Source organism: Bos mutus, chromosome 3 (assembly GCF_027580195.1).
Source record: "Bos mutus isolate GX-2022 chromosome 3, NWIPB_WYAK_1.1, whole genome shotgun sequence".
In the NCBI taxonomy this organism is placed as follows: Eukaryota; Metazoa; Chordata; class Mammalia; order Artiodactyla; family Bovidae; genus Bos; species Bos mutus.
Window position 1 is genome coordinate 55,077,913 of NC_091619.1, and position 22,252 is coordinate 55,100,164.

A 22,252-nucleotide genomic window follows, 5' to 3' on the forward strand; every position below is an offset into this window, starting at 1 on the left:
GTTTTTTGAAGTAGTAATTTCCCAATTCATTATTCCAATTTTAGCAATTTTACTTCTACTTATAATTGTGTACAGACATTTTAAAGCTTTAATTCATTTTGTAATACTAAATAGTTCCCCTTTCATCGTTCATGTCAGACACCTATTAACATTTCTTAAAAATTTATAAAACAATTCTGAGCTGTCAGAAAAAAAAAAGCCTCTTTAAGATTCAGATTATTAACTTGCTGTCTGTTCTCCATGTTAATGTATTTTCTCTCAGTCACTGGTGTCACGAAACTGTTTGTACAAGGCTTAATATTCAGAAAGTAATTTTATATTTTTACACATGGGAAATGTTTTCCTACATTCTCTCCATCTCAAATATGCTGTCTGTCAACCTCCCCTGTTTGTTTTATTTCGCTTTATCTTTGACCCTTCTCAATGTCTTTGCTCTGAAAGGGCTGATCACCACCACCTACAGGAAACGAGACCACCACGCACAGTGGTTAGGAGCACGGCTCGGGAATGCGACAGCCCTGGGCCCGACTCTTGGTGAGGCCTTTTCCGAGCTATGTGAGCGTGAGTAAGTTAAGATCTTCTGAGCCTCAGGTTCTGCAGCTGGTAAACTGAGCAATAGTACCTACCTCAGTCGTAAAGGTCAGGAGAAGGCCCTCGTATGGCTCATAGTAACAGCTTCACATATTGTAGCTACACACACACAGACACACACAGTGGATGACTGTTGACATTGTCGCAATTACTGTCTATCCTTCCTTTCTAGGGTAGGATAGTTGAGAACTATTTCTATCCCTCACAGGGAACAGCTGAAAAAAAGGCAGAAGAGAAGGCACAGACTGGGGGTGGAAGTCATAAAGATTTGTTATCTTAATCTATGGTATTGGAATAGGCACGTTGGTAGGAATCGTGGGCAGGAATACAAACTTATCTGGGTAAATAATGTGGAATGAAGTACAAAATATCATTAGCTGTTAAGAAGAATACAGCTTATCCTCTTCCATTTATAAATCCCCTTGGTTAGCTACCAATCAGAGATCTCAAATAGGCATGGTAAATGTGTAGTTAATTAGCAATGATGAGTATTATTCCATACCTAACACATGCTGAAGAGAATATAAAAATGTGAGACTATTCCTGCTGATGCAGCAGAGAAAAAGGTCCTAGAGGTTGAGTAAAAATCCTGGCTCCATACCTTTTGCTCTGGGATTGGGGTGAGCAACTTAAGTGTTCCTCATTTGTGAAACAGGACAAGAGGAAATATCACGCAGAGCTGTGTGGATGCTCAGTACCCAGCCCTGTGCTTGGTCCCTAGAGAGTGCTCAGTGACTATCTGCCCTTCCCTTCAGATTTTATGGGGAGAGATAATTAGAAAAGATGGTTCAGATGCTAAGATGCTAAATACAAGCAAGGGCAGAGAGAGAAAAATAGGTATGTAGAATGGTAAGTGAAGGTTCTTCGGAGGAGGGGTCTTAACCAAGTGAGGCGGTGCTAATGAGAAAGGTATCACTGATGAACCCAGAGATCCTCCAATTTTCTACTCTCAAGAAAAGTAGGGGCTCAGCTTGGGCACCAGTGCCTCCTCCAAACAGATCCCTGTTTGCTTCAACATAGAACAATTTGGGTTGTGAAGCCCAAGCAGCACACTGACATTCCTAAGTGTCCCCTTCAAAAAGCCAGTGTAAGCAAGAGATGCTCAGGGCCAGGAGAGAAGGCCCTTTTCCCCTGCTTTCCAGACAGAAAATGAGAGGCCCCTGCCTGCTGCTGCCCAGTTTTTAAACTGGAACCTTGCTCTTGTCTTCAACAATCACATTTCAATTTTTTAAAGCAAAGAAGGATTGAGGGTGCTTCAAACAAAACAAACCTCCTCTGATGTCTCCTTTCATGTGATGAAGTGCCCATTCTCCTCTCTTCTTGCCTGAACCAAAAGAAGTTTAGCATGTAGCAGCAGAATCTCATTGGATGTCCCAGCGGCCCCATACACAGAGCACAGCTGTCCCTCTCCTGGTGAGCTGGTGCGGTCCCTGGCTGCACTGTGCTCACATCTGAGCTTTCATTTTCCCCTTCTCTTGGCCTGCAGCTGAGGAAAAGCTCATGGGAGGGGAGACAGTCCTTTGAAGCAAATTAAGGACCATGTTGGGCTTTTGAACTTAAAGCAGTTTGTGTTTACACTCATGCCCTCTGCAAATGGCTCTTAAGGCCACAAGTGGATTTCCTTCCTCAGATTACAGTCCCCAGCAGCTAGGGATTTCTGTTCGTTCTGGGACACCCACTAAAGACAGAACTGTGACCACATCTTCCCTTTCCTCCAGAGAGCAAAAATATGATTTCAAGGGGAAAATAGCCACAGATACATTTTTGAGAACTTGACATTTACCAGCCCTGTTATGTTTTGTTAGGCACACCAACCACCCCAATCAAATCTTCATGGGCCACAGCAACAAGAAACAATCTCTCCACCACCAAAAAGAGCTGGGCCCAGAGCAGTAGGAGGGGAAATCTCCCTCCCAACATAAAGACTTCCCCAGGGGCTGAGCAAACCAAACAGGTGGTGAAGGATCATAAAACCCTGCTTATTGGAATAGCTGAAGGGAAGCAGGGCAGTGGGCTGCAAATATGAAAAGAGTTGCTAAGGAGAAGAGAGGTTAGGTTAGGTTTGCTCTAAATGAACTTGAACCGGGTCGTGGATCTCCAGGGTCTGGATCCAAACACCTGTATCTTCAAAGGCTGAAAAGGAGTATTTCAGGAAGAAGCATCGTAAGAGAGGCTGTACTGATCAATTTTCCAAGTCCCTTCCAACCCTGAGATTCTCTGAGGAGCAATGGAGAGAGGAGCTGTAAACTCAATCCCTGCCTTTCTCTTCTCAACACCCTCCAGTTTGGTTTGGGCACCCCACATGATTCTAGGAGCTCATTTCATGTGATTCAGTTGGTGAGCAAGACTAAACCAGTTAGCCGTCTCTTGCTCTCTCTCTCCCTCTTTCTCTTTCTCTCTCACACACACACACAGAGCCACAATAATTGATTCAGTGATTATTGGAATTATTTAATCCCTTTAAATTAAATTACAAGAATTTGTTAGGGATATTAAAACAAATAGGGGCTTCCCTGGTGGCTCAGATGGTAAAGGGTCTGCCTGCAGTGCGGGAGACCTGGGTTCAATCCTTGGGTTGGGAAGATCCCCTGGAGAAGGAAATGGCAACCCACTCTAGTATTCTTGCTTTGAAAATTACATGGATGGAGGAGCCTGGCAGGCTACAGTCCATGGGGTCACAAAGAGTCGGATACAACTGAGCAACTTTGCACACGCAAAACAAATAATGCTTTCTATTCTCTGCTAGATACAAGTAAGGAAGGCAAGAAGTCCGAACTGCTGTTGGCAGGTATTTGGGGCCACTACAGAAGCCATCTTTCAGAGAAGACAAGATGAAGGAAGGAAAGGGACCTTGGTGACATGGCTGAATCTTGGATCAAGCCTTTACCAAAGTCAGACCTACCTTTGGACCTTTTGAAGTTGAGAATAAATAAAATCCATTGATTGTTTAAACCAGTTTTTGTTAGGTTTTTCTCTAATGGAAATAAAAGTCTTAATCAAAGTGGGGCAATAATAAGAAATTAAGTCTCAGTCCTTGCCCTCAAAGAACTTCCTACATAGTTGAGGAGATGAGACATTTACGGGATAAATAGTAGTAGACAGGAGAGGAATGTAAGCAATAACGACGTAGGTGCACGATGGGTGTCACTGAAAAATGTGAAAAACCACAGAAAGACTGAAGACAGGTCTATAAACTACTGAAGCACAGGCACTGAGCCCTGTTTTCCCCTTTGCCTTATTTCTGGTGATCTTTGTGACCCAGCGATTGAAAGCATGGTCTCTGGAGCCACATCGTATAGACTTGTACAGTTACCACTTAGCACCTTTGTGATCTTGGGCTAGTAACTTAATCTTTCCGCACCTTCATTTTCTAATCTGTAAAATGAGTATAAAAACAGTAATTACTTCTTAGGGCATACAACGCACAATAAGTATTAGTTATTTTGTGTGTGTGTGTGTGTGTGTGTGTGCTTGTGTGCTCAGTCACTTCAGTTGTGTCTGACTCTGCGACTCTATGCACTATAGCTCGCCAGGCTCCTCTGTCCATAGGATTTCCCAGGCAAGAATACTGGAGTGGGTTGCCGTGCCCTCCTCCAGGGGATCTTAAAGATCAAGGGATCAAAGGATCGAACTCACATCTCCTCCATTGGCAGCCAGGTCCTTTACCACTAGCACCACTTGGGAAGCCCTAAAGCTATGGTTTTTCCAGTAGTCATGTATGGATGTGAGAGTTGGACTATAAAGAAAGCTGAGCACTGAAGAACTGATGCTTCTGAACTGTGGTGTTGGAGAAGACTACTGAGAGCCCCTTGGACAGCTAGGAAATCAAATCAGTCCATCCTAAAGGAAATCAGTCCTGAATATTCATTAGAAGGACTAATGCTGAAGCTGAAACTCCAATATTTTGGCCACCTGATGCAAAGAACTGACTCATTGGAAAAGACCCTGATGCTGGGAAAAGTTGAAGGCTGGAGGAGAAGGGGAAGACAGAAATGAGATAGTTGGATGGCATCACCAGCTTGATGGACATGAGTCTGAGCAAGCTCCGGGAGTTGGTGATAGACAAGGAGGCCTGGCGTGTTGCAGTCCATGGGGTCGCAGAGTCGGACATGACTGAGTGACTGAACTGAAGTATTAGTTATTACCATGATTCAAAAAAAAGTTTGTGAAAACTAATATATTAAACTATTTGGAGTATAATAACAATGAATGAAACATAGTTTTTGCCTCTAATGGGGTTACAAATTTGATGAAGGATACAAAATAGTGAACAGGCAATTGAGGAGTATGATAAATAAGCACAGGGAGGATAGATTAGCTAATACTCTTTGGTTATGAGAAACAAAAAACAACTGAGTGCTTTCTTAAGCAAAAGAGGAATTTTGTAATAAGGTGTAGAGGTATGTCAGATGGTAGTAGAAGCAGGAGCTGGAAAACCACTGGGCCTCACAAGTACTCTTACTTTGCAGCTTGGCTGCATTCTTTCTTTTTTTTGCTGCAGCTGGGCCTCCTGCTTTCCTGTTCTCACAGAGAAATATAACCAGCCCACGTTTTGCTCCTGAGTTTGTCAACTGCTCCCTTACCAAGAGACTGGATGCCTGTCTCTAAGTCCTTATTTCAAGTTCATGTGGCAGAGAAACTTATGCGCCCACTTAGGTGAGGGTCCTGGTCTAATTTGGCAGGGTGAGGGTAGAAACATGGCTGCTAGGAGCCACTGACTGTAAACAATGGGGGAGGTGCCAGTGGGCGTCAGTGCTCAGAAAAAAAGCACAGCTCATGGGTTGATTCGATACCTCCAAAGGAGTCAACCGCAGCAGGAATCTAACCCAGCCTTGAGTCAAAGGAAGCTTCCAAGGGGACATGATGTATAGGCTGAAATTTCTATGCCTTGTTGGAATAAGAAAAGGAAGCAGGGTATGGGAAGAGAATATTCTTGTAAACAGAGAGAATATTGAGTAGAGGGAATCTAGCATGTCTGGGGAATATCACAGGGAGGCCAGAGATAGGAGACTTCTGCACGAACAGAAGTTAGATCATAAAGAGTCTTGTAAGCTTTTTACAAGAACAGAGGAACCAGAGACCAAATTGCCAACACCCGCTGGATCATCGAAAAAGCAAAAGAGTTCCAGAAAAACATCTATTTCTGCTTTATTGACTATGCCAAAGCCTTTGACTGTGTGGATCACAATAAACTGTGGAAAATTCTGAAAGAGATGGAAATACCAGACCACCTGACCTGCCTCTTGAGAAATTTGTATGCAGGTGAGGAAGCAACAGTTAGAATTGGACATGGAACAACAGACTGGTTCCAAATAGGAAAAGGAGTACATCAAGGCTGTAAATTGTCACCCTGCTTATTTAACTTATATGCAGAGTACATCATGAGAAATGCTGGGCTGGAAGAAGCACAAGCTGGAATGAAGATTGCCGGGAGAAATATCAATAACCTCAGATATGCAGATGACACCATCCTTATGGCAGAAAGTGAAGAGGAACTCAAAAGCCTCTTGATGAAAGTGAAAGAGGAGAGTGAAAAAGTTGGCTTAAAGCTCAACACTCAGAAAACGAAGATCATGGCATCCAGTCCCATCACTTCATGGGAAATAGATGGGGAAACAGTGGAAACAGTGTCAGACTTTATTTTTGGGGCTCCAAAATCACTGTAGGTGGTGACTGCAGCCATGAAATTAAAAGATGCTTACTCCTTGGAAGAAAAGTTATTGCCAACCTAGATAGCATATTGAAAAGCAGAGACATTACTTTGCCAACAAAGGTCCATCTAGTCAAGGCTATGGTTTTTCCTGAGGTCATGTATGGATGTGAGAGTTGGACTGTGAAGAAAGCTGAGTGCCGAAGAATTGATACTTTTGAACTGTGGTGTTGGAGAAGACTCTTGGGAGTCCCTTGGACTGCAAGGAGATCCAACAAGTCCACTCTGAAGGAGATCAGCCCTGGGATTTCTTTGGAAAGAATGATGCTAAAGCTGAAACTCCAGTACTTTGGCCACCTCATGAGAAGAGTTGACTCATTGGAAAAGACTCTGATGCTGGGAGGGATTGGGAGCAGGAGGAGAAGGGGACAACAGAGGATGAGATGGCTGGATGGCATCACTGACTCAATGGACGTGAGTCTGGGTGAACTCCGGGAGTTGGTGATGGACAGGAAGGCCTGGTGTGCTACGATTCATGGGGTCGAAAAGAGTCGGACACGACTGAGCGCCTCAACTGAACGGACTGAAGCTTTTTACTGTCTTAGGACTTAATTGTCAGTTCAGCAGGAAAGCATTACAGATTTTCAAAGAGAAATGAAGAACGTGATCAAATGTTTATGTTGGAAAGTTATTTGAGCAACAATATGGAGAATACATTAGGTTTGTGAAGTGAACTCACTCAGTCGTGTCCGACTCTTTGTGACCCCGTGGACTGTAGCTCGCCAGGCTCCTCTGTCCATGGGATTCTCCAGGCAAGAATACTGGAGTAGGTTGCCATTTCCTTCTCCAGGGGATCTTCCCAACCCAGGGATCGAACCCGGGTCTCCCACATGGCAGGCAGATGCTTTAGGTGATCAGGGTGATGATAGTATGAACTGAAATAGCAATAGGGAGAATGAAGAAAAAAGTTGTGTGCAACTTAGGATACCCACAATAGCACAGTGCCTGGTTTATACTGGGGCTTCCCTGGTGGCTCAGCAGTGAAGAATCTACCTGCAATGCAGGAGACATGGGTTTGATCCCTGGGTCAGGAAGATCGCCTGGAGAAGAAAATGGCAATCCACTCCAATATTCTTGTCTGGGAAATCCCGTGGACAGAGGAGCCTGATGGGCTATAGTTCGTGGGATTGCAAAAGAGTCGGACATGACTTGGTGCCTAAACAAAACTGGTTTATATTAGGATGTTTGCTGAGTAATAGCAACAGAGAGATCAGATAAACTGGAGCTGTTACCTCTAGTTCAGTTATTGCTTGTGGCTTTGGTAATCAGTGATGCTAGATTGGAGGACTGGCTAGTAAATTCTGGCTGTAGGTCTGCACCAGAAGAGATAGATTAATGTTATTGTCTCCCATCATCATTTGTAAGTGTTTATGTTCCTTGATGTGCCGGGGAACTTCAGCATTGTAACTCAGGAAGGAGAGAAGTGTTATGGATCAGGGCAAGGCCAGAGAAGGAGCGGGGAGAGGTGGGGTGAATGGCATGGATCTCCATCCTGATTGGTCTCTGAGTGAAACAAACAGAAAGGATTATTTTCCAGTGAGTCTTTGTGAGGCATGAGAGGGGGACAAGGACCAGGTGACAGCTGTTCATAGGAAATGGGGTGGGAGCCAAGCAGGAGAAACATGGCGCTGCTGTGGGGGGATGCAGGTGCTAGAGTGTTTCAGGAGCCCACATGGAATCCCCTTTGAGAAATATCTGGGGAGAGTAGGAGGAGGCCTAAGGGGAAGAACTGAATTCCTGCCTCTGTGTCTGTGTGCTTGTGTGCGTGTGTGTGAATGAATGCAAGGAAGGTGGGGTGGAAGTTCATTTCTGTCCTTGTAATTTGGGCAAAACTGTAAAGAAACAGTATTTTCTAGACTGGAGGCATGGTCATTGAAGCAGACAATCAATCAATCTGGGGTCAAGAAAACAAATAGAAAACACACTGGGCAAATATTTAAGCATCTTATTATTTTGTTCCCACGTCTCTATTGAGGGGGTATTTTATTCACTCTCTGGGTCCACAGGACACACTACCTTGCCAGTGAGGCCTCAGTGTGAATCTTCCTTATGCCTGAGCTGCAGAGCTTAGCTGGACCACAGGTAAAGTTCCCTAAGTTCACAAGGACATTGCCTACCAATCAGGCTACACAGACCATTTCCTTTTATAAATCTAATGGTGGGATACTTAGTCTTCTCCTTGTTTTTAAAGACTTTCTTAAAATAAATAATATTTATTAGTTTTTTAAAAAGCCACACTAAGTCAATAATTTTAACAAGTAATTTAGGATAACACTTTGTAAAGGACTTTGCTTAATTACGAAAAATCCTATATACTTGGTAAAAAAACTGATGATAAAATATTTGATCGGAAACTTCCATTCAGGTTACAAGAATGAAGAAGTTGGTGCATTTAATTTATGTTCTATTCCATGATAAGTGGAAATGTTTTTTCTCTAAGTCAGAAAAAATCCTTGAGTGCCCTGCCTACATCCCTTGGACTCTACTATTTCAGTAAATTTCAAGATTTTCAAATGCCTTTATCTATCTCTTTATGCCTGAGAACTTTCTCCAAAACTGAGATGAGCTGCCACTGAGCAGGCAGGAAGCACTGGAGAATTAATACTATTCAGGAACAGACCTCAATAAATGACTCAGGGATTGGCATATAAATACTCCAGTTCCATCTTCTTTGGGTAGGATAATTCTGACACCATGTTTTATATAGTTTCCTTATGGGATTAAGCTCCAACATCACCCACAATGGTAGCAGACATAATGATCTACTCTCAAATTAATCAAACAAGTAGGCCATTAGACTGAGGTGGTTCTAAGGCCTTAAAAGTGTATATAAGCCGACCAAAACCTCAGTCTGTAATGCCTCAAGACCAAGAATATGAAACTAGGGGCAATTAATCACAAATAGTTATTAGGTGTTTAGTTGCTAAGTCATGTCCAACTCTTTTGGGATTCCATGGGTTGTAGCCCTCTAGGCTCTTCTTTCCATGAGATTTCGCAGGCAAGAATATTGGAGTGGGTTGCAATTTCCTCCTCCAGGGAATCTTCCCAACCCAGGGATCAAACCTGAGTCTCCTACATTGGCAGGTGGATTCTTTACCATATTGAGCCACTGCTACTGCTAAGTCACTTCAGTCGTGTCCGACTCTGCGACCCCTGAGACGGCAGCCCACTAGGCTCCCCCATCCCTGGGATTCTCCAGGCAAGAACACTGGAGTGGGTTGCCATTTCCTTCTCCAATGCATGAAAGTGAAAAGTGAAAGTGAAGTCTCTCAGTCGTGTCCGACCCTCAGCGACCCCATGGACTGCAGCCTTCCAGGCTCCTCTATCCATGGGATTTTCCAGGCAGGAGTACTGGAGTGGGGTGCCATTGCCTTCTCCGACTGAGCCACTAGGGAAGCCCAAATAGTTAATTAGGCTTTTCCAAATAATACAATTTAAGCTATACCAAATCAAATAATTTCTGTGCGTCACTTTTGTCTTTTCTCCATAGAAGTCTTTCCCCTAGCTCCTGTCAGTGGAGCACTCCTAACCACTTCTGTTTTGGCACTACTGAATTCAAATCAATTTTTGCCCAGATAAATTCCTGAAATGTTTAATGTGCTTCTGCTTATCTTTCCACAAACTGCTGTTAGCTGTCTTATGTGGGGGAGGAAAAATTCTCCCTTCTAACCTTCTAGGTTCTGTAGCTTGTCTAAGAATTTAAAAGACAGATTAACAGGGCAATGTTTTAAAATTACTTAGCCTCGTACCAGAGCCCACTCCAGTACTCTTGCCTGGAAAATCCCATGGACGGAGGAGCCTGGTAGGCTGCAGTCCATGGGGTCGCTAAGAGTTGGACACGACTGAGCGGCTTCACTTTCACTTTTCACTTTCATGCATTGGAGAAGGAAATGGCAACCCACTCCAGTGTTCTTGCCTGGAGAATCCCAGGGACGGGGGAGCCTGCTGGGCTGCCATCTCAGGGGTCGCAGAGTCGGACACGACTGAAGTGACTTAGCAGCAGCAGCAGCAGAGCTTTACAAGTCTTACATACCATCCTGAAGTAGGGGAAGGGGTTTGGACTTCCGAGGGGCTGCTGGCGGAGGAGGTAATTCCCTGGAATGCGAGAGGAGGAAACGCATGATAAATAAAGTTTGCCTGGCTTTACAGATGTCTCTTAAGTGAGAAAAAAAACCAAAACAAAAACCTGTAATCTCTGGCAGTAGCTCTCTTCCTGAAAGAAGTACTCTTTCTAATGGAAATTTATTTTTTAAATGTAGAATTCCCTCACAAATGGGATAATTTTTACTTTCTTTTTGGCATCTAAAGAGGAGGTAAAACACTTCTATTGAGTCTGCTGGGTCTTGATTGTCTTCAGGTCAAAATAATCCATCTGCCAAAGGGGCATGTATCAGGGTGGCATGTTCTGAGCCCCTTCACTTCAGTTGTCTGAGTCACTTCCTCGCTTCCTTTCCAGTGGTCCTTGTACCTCCAAGATAAGCTACTGTGCTCAAATTCTTGTCTAAGGTCTACTTCTGGGGAATCCCAACTCAGACAAGGCAGTTATTTAAAATGGGATTGTTCTACGATTGCAAATTCTGTTAAATGCTGATTGAGTATCAAAGTATACTTTTCACACTGTTAGAAAGATAACTCTCATACAATAGGTAACTTGTGTCAAGGTTTTATTTAATTCATTTATGGCAGAATAATAAAGATGACTCAGTGTAATGATATATCGACATTAGAAAAAGGAATGCTGAATAGATGGCTAAATTAGATGTAAAATTAGTTAATCCTTCAGCAGGGCCATAACACCCTAACCCTTGAGTTGTATTATCAACCAGAGGAACAAATATCATCATAGCATCAGATTTTCTACAGAGATCGAAAACTCTAACTTTACAGATTTCTAAGAGATCTGATGTTCAAGCTGGTTTTAGAAAAGGCAGAGGAACCAGAGATTAAATTGCCAACATCTGCTGGATCATGGAAAAAGCAAGAGAGTTCCAGAAAAACATCTATTTCTGCTTTATTGACTATGCCAAAGCCTTTGACTGTGTGGATCACAATAAACTGTGGAAAATTCTGAAAGAGATGGGAATACCAGACCACCTGACCTGCCTCTTGAGAAATTTGTATGCAGGTGAGGAAGCAACAGTTAGAACTGGACATGGGACAACAGACTGGTTCCAAATAGGAAAAGGAGTTCGTCAAGGCTGTATATTGTCACCCTGCTTATTTAACTTATATGCAGAGTACAACATGAGAAACGCTGGACTGGAAGAAGCACAAGCTGGAATGAAGTTAGCGGGAGAAATATCAATAACCTCAGATATGCAGATGACACCACCCTTATGGCAGAAAGTGAAGAGGAACTCAAAAGCCTCTTGATGAAAGTCAAAGATGAGGGTGAAAAAGTTGGCTTAAAGCTCAACATTCAGAAAACGAAGATCATGACATCCGGTCCCATCACTTCATGGGAAATAGATGGGGAAACAGTGGAAACAGTGTCAGACTTTATTTTTTGGGCTCCAAAATCACTGCAGATACTGACTGCAGCCATGAAATTAAAAGACGCTTACTCCTTGGAAGGAAAGTTATGACCAACCTAGATAGCACATTCAAAAGCAGAGACATTACTTTGCCAACAAAGGTCCATCTAGTCAAGGCTATGGTTTTTCCTGTGGTCATGTATGGATGTGAGAGTTGGACTGTGAAGAAGGCTGAGTGCCGAAGAATTGATGCTTTTGAACTGTGGTGTTGGAGAAGACTCTTGAGAGTCCCTTGGACTGCAAGGAGATCCAACCAGTCCATTCTGAAGGAGATCAGCCCTGGGATTTCTTTGGAAGGAATGATGCTAAAGCTGAAACTCCAGTACTTTGGCCACCTCATGTGAAGAGTTGACTCATTGGAAAAGACTCTGATGCTGGGAGGGATTGGGGGCAGGAGGAGAAGGGGACGACAGAGGATGAGATGGCTGGATGGCATCACTGACTCGATGGACGTGAGTCTGAGTGAGCTCTGGGAGTTGGTGATGGACAGAGAGGCCTGGCGTGCTGCGATTCATGGGGTTGCAAAGAATTGGACACGACTGAGCGACTGATCTGATCTGATCTGATCTGAAGAGGTCTGAGCCACCAGTCAATTGGTTGTGCAGGGGAGCAAAATTTGTCATCCCAAATTCTGTCTCTTTGGTATGAGGATTAATTTTGGCTGATAATTTTTAAGGCCCCAAAGACTCAGGGATCTTCAATCTTCTTCCTAACCGCCTAAAAGAAGGTAGGTAGACTACCTATTCCAGGAAGTAAGCTATTAAATAGGTAACTACAGTGTGAACTAGGTTCTGTGTATATAGTTATAACTATAGGGAGGAACCTAGCAAAGTCTGTTTGCTAAAATTTCTTTCTGCATCCCATTGTCTCTGCATAGCCTAGCAAATATTTGTTTGCCAAACATACGCTTTTTAATTGTTGTAGCCACACATTCCCGGAAACAAAGACTCAGAAGGACAATGCAGATAGTGAAGTACAGTTTATTACACCAGCGGGCCCAAGGCAGAGTCTCCTCTTAGTCAAGGACCCCAACCAGTTTTTGTGAAAACTTTATATACCCTAAGTGTATGTGCCCAAACCCACCTCCCCAAATTCCCTGAAACTAGTCTGAACAAAGGAAGAGAAAGATACAATCAAGGTTAACCCATGATTCCTATGCCTTAAGCCTAGGTAGTTAACAGTGGACAATTATCAATAGGCCTGTGGTCATACCGCAATAAGCATAATAGAATTTATGATTCCATTTGGTTACACAGATAATTAGGGTATTCTTTTAGGCGATGGAGAATCTAGGTATGAGCCCTGGCGTTATTCCATCCAGGGGGCCTGGTTTTCCAGTTGGTATGTCGTTTCCATAGATACTGGGCATATAGCTGAAAGTCCACAGTCCGGCCCAAGATGGAGTCCTGCTTTCAAGAGCCTGATCTGTCTGTTTCCTCCTTCATAATCTCCATAAAATTGCCTTTCTCCCCTTTGAAGGTCAAACTCTGCTCCTAACATCGTTTTTGTCTTTAGCTGAGGAAGGTATTTAAGGTGAGGGCTTTGGCCATTTCGGCAAGTTACTAGCTTCTCCTGGGTCTCTCTCATGTATCCATGTTATTAAACTTTTGCTTGATTTTCTTCTGTTTATCTGTCTCTTGTCAATTTAATTCTCAGACCAGCCAGAAGAACCTAGGAGGGTAGAGGAAAATGTCTTCCTTCCCAGCAGTAATAGTAAGTCAAATAATGTTACACATCAGATGGACTAATTAGAAAATGCCTGAGCATGATCAAAATGTCACTCAATAATTTTTTTAAACTTATTTCCAAGTTTAGAATCATTTTTCTGAACAACAGGAGAATTTTAAGGTTTTTCATAAGTGATCTATGGATTAATGAATGCAGTATTCTTAGATCAGTAAGTTGTAAAATATATGTGTTTTAATGTATTTTAAAATTTTAATTTTACTTGTTTGGGACCAAAATATGTTTTAAAGACATTTTAAAAATAAGAGATGCTGCACATTTCAATATAGATTTTAAAAAATGGAACATAGGCTATCAAAAACAAACTCCCCCTATCCTAGGTATTGGTCTTTTCTGTTTTAGTTTTTATTAAGTGCATCTAATATTTTGGGGAGAAGTGTTAGTCGCTCAGTCATGTCCTACTCTTTGGGACCCCATGTACTGTAGCCCTCCATGCTCCTCTGTCCATGGAATTCTCCACCAAGAGTGGATTGACATTCCCTTCTCCAGAGGATCTTCCAGATCCAGGGATCGAACTTGGGTCTCCTGCATTGCAGGCAGAGTCTTTACTGTCTGAGCTACAGGGAAGTCCATATTTGATGAAATTATCTGTAAATTCTAGATCTGGAAATTGGTTACAGATATACTGTCCCCGGATTTCCCTTAATGGCAAAGGATCTCTGTGAAAACATCAATTATACTAGTTTTAAAAACAAGACAATAGACCCAAAAACGGAGTCAGTTATGCTGAACCTTATGACACCAAACCGAAACTTAATTTCAGCATCTCCCAGAAATGGAATCTTAAACCAATCAATCAGGAATCACCTAATCAGTGCACTAGATAATTTGCTTGAAAGACTCCTGTCATCCCCTAAAGGAAAGTAAACTGGTAAGAATCAATCCACTACTGTTTTGGGGGGGCGGGGGGAGGGGGTGGGGGCTAGTAAAACTTCCTTGTTGCTACTCCTTTCTGTCTATAAAAGTGTTTCAGCTTCTACAGTTCCTTGGAGCTCCTTTCTACGTGCTACATTGCATGCTACTCCATTCATGAATCACTGAATAAAGCCAATAAAATCTCTATAGAGGCCTAAAAGTAAATAAATAACACAGGGTGTATATCACCAGCCTCTGAAAATTGTACTTCTTTTGGTTTGGTCTTAAGAATCTGAGTGGACTTCTTTAAGGTCATTATGCTTTTTTTCCCTTCCCATATCAAATTGTGATTAATGATGTAAAAAATACAAAGATAATCTTGTTTCCACTCTATTGTTAGAGAGCCCTGAAGGATGGTCCCATTATCAGCTAACAAGATCTGCCTGCAACACTCCATTTGCAAACTCAGAAAAAATAAGCAAGGAGCACCCTCTGCTCTTCCACACCAGGGGATTTGGAGTGGAAAACCTTTGTGTAGTTTCAGGAATTAAGAGGAGGTAGTTTAAGAGACATTCTCAAAGCCTGAGCTCAAATGGGCTCCTCTCTTCAGAGTTCTCTTTGAAAGCCAGTATCTCTGAATGCTGGCAGGAGATGGGAGCATTCTCTCTTTGTAAATGGAATGACCTGATTTTTATCTCTAGTTGAATTCCAGGAGGAAGCATGATGTCATTTCAACCACTGGCCAACAAACTTCTTGCTTAATGAGCATTTTGAACTTACTGGCAGCCAAGAAGGCCTTTGTTTATAGTGCTTCCAAGCAGAGGTCAAAGATCCTGTTTCTTCAGCTTTAAGAAACAAAGAGACAGGCTTGCTAACCAGCCCCTATCAGCAAGTAAGTTTCAGACAATGGCAAACAGAGAAATACAGAGGGCTTCCCAAAAGGTTATACAGTCTAAGAGGCCAATAGGACAGGAGACAGAAGGAGCCGGAATGCCATCAAAGACAGGTTTTCTGCCTCATGATGGTGCATAAGTGATCCCTATCTGACCCTGAGTAGGGGCGGGGTTTCAGGCCAGCAACCTGTGGCAGGTGTGCACTAGTCACCCCATCCCCCTCACTAACTCCTCCTTTGTCCCTTCCCTTCCTCCCCCTCCCCCAGATTCCCTCAGCTGTTTGAGCAGTTGCAAAGGGCTTGGACAGTCTCCACCCACTGGCAGCTGTTGAAATGTATTCTGTGGGTGGAAGCAGATCTCTGGAACTCTGGTTACTAACTACCAAGGGCAATACCAGCAATACAAGCAGAGAAAAGGAGCTGTGGATTGATTCCTGCTGTGATGCCTAATAAATTATATATCAGGCAAAAATGGAAAGCACAGTGAAGCCCGTTTTCCAATAGAAATAGTGAAAGCCCTCTGAAAATTTTTCATTTTGAAAAAAGAACAGCATTATTGAATTGACATACAAAAAAACTGAGCATGGTTAAATTGTATAGTTTGATAAGTTTTGACATATGTATATGTTTGTGAAAATCCATCACCACCATCAGGATTGTCAGCTCCAAAAGTTTCTTCCTATCTCTCTGTAAGCCTTCCTTTCTACGGCCAGCCCTTCCCCACTCCGTTTTCCCCATCCTCCTCTGACCATAGCTGCTTTCTGTAACTAAAGGTTGTTTTGGATTCCCTAGAGTTTTATGTCGGAGAAGGCGATAGCACCCCACTCCAGTACTCGTGCCTGGAGAATCCCATGGACGGAGGAGCCTGGTGGGTTGCAGTCCATGGGGTCGAGAGGAGTCCAACACGACTGAGGGACTTCACTTTCACTTTCATGCATTGGAGAAGGAAATGGCAACCCACTCCAGTGTTCTTGCCTGGAGAATCCCAGGGACGGGGGAGCCTGGTGGGCTGCCGTCTGTGGGGTTGCACAGAGTCGGACATGACTGAAGCAACTTAGCAGCAGCAGCAGCAGCAGCAGCAGAGTTTTATGTAAGTGAACTTATATGCTCTTTTTTACCTAGCTTCCTGCACTCAGTATGCTATCCATGCTGTGGTATGGTGTTCATTCTTTTTATTGCGGAGCAGTATTCCATTCAGGGCTAGATCACAATTTGCCTATTCATCTATTGATAGATATTTGGGTTGTTTCCAGTTTGGGGTTATTACACTAAATCTACTATGGACATCTATGTATCAGTCTTAGTATAGACGTACACTTTATCTCAAGTAAATACCTAGGAGTGAAATGGATGAGTCACATGGTATATATTTAACTTTTAAATATACTGCCGAAGGGGTTGTACTATTTACATCCCTCCCTCAGCCCAGGAGTGTATGAGGTCCCAGTTCTTCTATATCCTCATCAACAATTGGTATGGTCAGTTTTTAAATTTTTGGATGTACTAAAATAGGTGTGCATTTATCTTTTAAATTCTAGATGTGGATTAAAAGTGATTTATGGCCCACCCTGATAGTACTCTAATATTCTATATTTGTCTGTATATTTATCTTTACCAGAAAGCTTTCTATTTCCCTACACTTTCATGCTGCCATCTAGCATACTTTTATTTCAACTTGAAGGACTCCCTTTAGCAATTCTTGTAAAGGCAGATCTAGTGATGGTGAATACCTTAGCTTTTGTTTATCTAGGAAAATATTTCTCCTTTAATTTTGGAGGATAGTTTTACCAGATACAGTATTTTTTGTTGGCAGTTGTTTTTAATTTCAGCCCTTTGAATATGTCATTTCACTCCCTTCTGGCCTGAAATATTTCTGCTGAGAAATCTGCTCACAATCTTAAGGGAGCTCCTTTATAAGTGATGAGTCACTTTCTCAAGAAGCAACTTATCACCTACAAGGGAGCTTCCCAGATAAATGAAAGCTGAGGGGGGTTAGCATCACTAGCCCAGTTGATGCAGTCTAAATTAGCTTTTCTTACTCATTTTGATGTTGCTTTTCTTGGTTTAGAACTTACCTCAGGTACCATAACTTCCAAACTGGTTTCTAGAGTTTTCATACAGGCTTTTTTGACTATATATTGTTGTTTAGTCAGTATCGCTATTGAGGGACAAAGTCTGGGGCTTCCTATTCTGCCATTTTGCTTAAGTCACTTCATAACCTATGCAATATTTTAAAAAATGTTTAACCTGAATCTAAACATGGGGAAAGAAACAAATCCAGGGACAATCTGAAAACACCTAGTTTATGGCCCACACTGATAGTACTCTAATATTCTATATTTGTCTGTATATTTATCTTTACCAGAGAGCTTTCTATTTCCCTACACCTTCATGCTGCCATCTAGCATACTTTTATTTGAAAAATAGTAATGAATATTTGAAAAATAGTAATGTCATAAACAACGGTCTGTCATGGAACAACAGACTGGTTCCAAATAGGAAAAGGAGTACATCAAGGCTGTATATTGTCACCCTGCTTATTTAACTCATATACAGAGTACATCATGAGAAACGCTGGGCTGGAAGAAGCACAAGCTGGAATGAAGATTGCCGGGAGAAATATCAATAACCTCAGATATGCAGATGACACCACCCTTATGGCAGAAAGTGAAGAGGAACTCAAAAGCCTCTTGATGAAAGTGAAAGTGGAGAGTGAAAAAGTTGGCTTAAAGCTCAACATTCAGAAAACGAAGATCATGACATCCGGTCCCATCACTTCATGGGAAATAGATGGGGAAACAGTGGAAACAGTGTCAGACTTTATTTTGGGGGGCTCCAAAATCACTGCAGATGGTGACTGCAGCCATGAAATTAAAAGACGCTTACTCCTTGGAAGGAAAGTTATGACCAACCTAGATAGCACATTGAAAAGCAGAGACATTACTTTGCCAACAAAGGTCCATCTAGTCAAGGCTATGGTTTTTCCAGTGGTCATGTATGGATGTGAGAGTTGGACTGTGAAGGTGGCTGAGCGCCGAAGAATTGATGCTTTTGAACTGTGGTGTTGGAGAAGACTCTTGAGAGTGCCTTGGACTGCAAGGAGATCCAACCAGTCCATTCTGAAGGAGATCAGCCCTGGGATTTCTTTGGAAGGAATGATACTAAAGCTGAAACTCCAGTACTTTGGCCACCTCATGCGAAGAGTTGACTCACTGGAAAAGACTCTGATGCTAGGAGGGATTGGGGGCAGGAGGAGAAGGGGATGACAGAGGATGAGATGGCTGGATGGCATCACTGACTCGATGGACATGAGTCTGAGTGAACTCCGGGACTTGGTGATGGACAGGAAGGCCTGGCGTGCTGCGATTCACGGGATCGCAAAGAGTCAGACATGACTGAGCGACTAAACTGAACTGAACTGAATGTCATAAAAGTCCCTCCCCACCCCCCTGCAAGAAGAAAGCAGAGTGCTTAAAGAAAAGAGGTATGGTAGTCAATGAAGTGCATGAAGCTTGATCGATTTTGAATTTTTTTTAAACCATAAAAATCATTTTGTGTATAATGAGGAAATCTGGATTATGTATTGCTGCTGCTGCTGCTAAGTCACTTCAGTCGTGTCAGACTCTGTGTGACCCCATAGACGTCAGCCCACCAGGCTCTCCCGCCCTTGGGATTCTCCAGGCAAGAACACTGGAGTGGGTTGCCATTTCCTTCTTCAGGATTATGTACTACTTACATAAAATCAATGATAAATGTCTTAGGTGTGATAATTGTATGGTGAGTATATAGAATAATGTCCTTGTTCCTAGGAGTTGTGTGTTGAAATATTTAAGAGGAAAGTGTTACGATGTGTGCAGCACACATACATGAATGAGCAAATTTATGACAAAACGTTAACTCTTGGTGAACCTACATGATATAAAAATATTCTTTAAACTTTTTATAGGTTTAATTTTCAAAATAAAAAGTTGGGGCAGAACCCTGTAAGACATTATTCTTATCACCCCCACTTTACAGTTAAGAAAACTGAGGTTCACAGTGATTAAGGAGCTTACTCTAGGTCACACAGTAGCAAAGCTGGGAATTCAACTTGAGTAGGTTCATACAATGTTTATATTTTATTAAAGTGAATCCATAGCACTTAAGGTTGAAATTGTGGCCATTTTTCATAGAGAAGGAATCTGAGGCTTGGAAATGAGGTGGAACCGCCAGGATCAGTACAGGAGGCTGAACCAGAGCATCAGCCAAGGGTTTTCCTTGGGGTTTGGTACTCATTCCATTATGTGTTGCTGAGAGAATGAGAGCGAGAGAGGAATTGATTGAATGATTGATTGGACAGGGCTAAAAGCCTTAGAATTTCTCTCCCTGATAACTCCCCATCCTTTTCTCTGACAAATATTTTAGTAAGATCTGGGCTGGGGCCAGTCATGAGGTAAGTCAACTCGGCTCAGTTTGCAGTCCAATGACTCCTACACGTGTGCTGTTCTCTTCGCCTGCCCCGTCTCCTCCCTTCCCCTGCCCCCAGTCTCCTCACATTCTGTCTGTCTGTCTGTCTCTTTCTCATGTCCTCAGCCCTGCAAGCCTTGTATATGTGTGCATGCTAACTTACTTCAGTCGTGTCTGTCTGCAATCCTGTGGATTATAGCCTACTGGGCTCATCATTAAGGCTTCATTTTAAACTTCATTTATTTCAGGAAACTTTTCTTAACCCTCATGGGCCCTTGCCCCATACCCGTCCCTATAGGTTAAGATCCCGTTTCTTTCAGAGTTCCCTGTTATCATGGTTAATATTTATTGGGCACAAATTATGAGTATTTAACATGCATAAACTCATGTAGTCCTCTAAATTCGTAAGATCTGTAGCATCTATATCATCCCTGAGGTGAAACTGAAAGTTGCTCAGTCATGTCCGACTCTTTGCGACCCCGTGAACTATACGGTCTATGAAATTCTCCAGGCCAGAATACTGAAGTGGGTAGCCTTTCCCTTCTCCAGGGGATCTTCTCAACCCAGGGATTGAACCCAGGTCTCCAGCATTGCAGGCGGATTCTTTATCAGCTGAGCCACAAGGGAAGCCTGTATCATCCCTAATTTATGGCAAAGAATCAAAACGTGGAAAGGTTAACTAATTTCCCTAAGATCACACAGCTAGTATAAATTCAAACCCAGGTATCTGGTTCAGAGCTTAAACTTTTGACCACTGTGTAGTAATTGTTCTTAGCACATGTAACAGTAGAAAGTATTTGTTTACTTCCTACTTCCCTGTATTCCCTGTGTAACTGAAAGCTCTACAGGCTGCTCACTAGTGTTTCCTGGTGCTGAGCCTGGGGCCTGGTATCCATAGGGCCCAATAAGTATTTGTTGCTGCTGCTGCTGCTGCTAAGTCACCTCAATCGTGTCCGACTCTGTGCGACCCCATAGACGGCAGCCCACCAGGCTCCGCCATCCCCGGGATTCTCCAGGCAAGAACACTGGAGTGGGTTGCCATTTCCTTCTCCAATGCATGAAAGTGAAAAGTCAAAGTGAAGTTGTTCAGTTGTGTCCGACTCTTCGTGGCCCCATGGACTGCGGCCTACCAGGCTCCTAAGTCCATGGGATTTTCCAGGCAAGAGTACTGGAGTGGGTTGCCATTGCCTTCTCCAAAGTATTTGAGGAATGAACAGTAATTCAGGTAGGATGATGGGGAGAGCAAGGCATCAGGAGCCAAACAGACCCGAGTTTATCCCTTGGCCCCTTACCCATGAGGTGATTGTGGAGAGGTCAGTTGACTTTGCAGTGCAGTAGTTTTTGAAATGAAAATGGGAATTAAATTATTGTGTGAATTTTTGCATCTGTGTGGAAAAACTGTGATGAACTGAAGCCCTGCATACGTCAGTTCTGATGGCTTATATACCTGATGAGTAACAGGAGTTTGGTTCTTTATACTTCCTAAAGAGAAACCAGGGGGAGCCTGTGTCCTGAAAAAAGTCATTCCCTGCCTACACCAAACAGGCCTCCAGAATGAGCCTGAAATTCTAAGTCAGGCCCCAAGAATCTGCCCAAAGAGGCCTGATGGAGCACTGGCCAAAGTGCCCGCCTCAGCTCCTTGCTTTGTGGGCTCTGTTTAGGGTGTGAGACTCAGAGGGTCCATGTGGAACCCAGGGCTGTACCTGGTTAGAATGCAGTGCATGGGGATAGTGCTGGGCAGAGCCCAGAAGTAGGGATGGAGGGGCTGTGAAACCACTGTCCCCGCTCATGCACACATCACCAAACCCCAAGGAAGGACTTGACAGATTGAGGACTCCACTGACAAGGAAGCTACGTGCACTGTGAACTCTGTTCCCTACACATGCCCTGTTCTAGCTGTCCACAGGCCACTGCCTTGCCTTCAGACACGGGGGGAAGCTCAGGATCAGCAGACAGCTGCGAGGAATGACGTGATTAGGCCCATCCTGAACGCTGTTGGGGAAATAAGGAAAGCAAAGAAATCCCAGAAAAGCTTGGGTTATATAATGCCTACAAGTTAAGCTAGTTCTTAAAACATATTTCTTAGGTGTCTATGTCTATGAGTCTTAGATTCCTTTTAAGTTTCACAGGATCCTAGAATGATGATTAAACAGAAGTTTTGTGAAGACTAAGAGAAGAAAGTGGCACCACTCTGAGCCAGGATGAACACGGCAGGAACAAATGATGCCTTTGTTAGAGGTTGGCTACAGACCACGGGAAGGTGCAGACTTCCAGGTAGATGGAGATTTCGGAGTTGGGTAAGACTTCCTGAAGGATTTTGGGAGAGCAGTGTGGATTGGATTCAGCTGTCTGCCTATGCCTGGGCTAGATGATAGGAATATATAGACACATAAGCACAGTTCTTGCCCTCAAGAAGCTCAATTGAGTGGATTTGTATTTAGATTAATTCTGAGCAGTTGAAAATGTTACAAGGTGGGA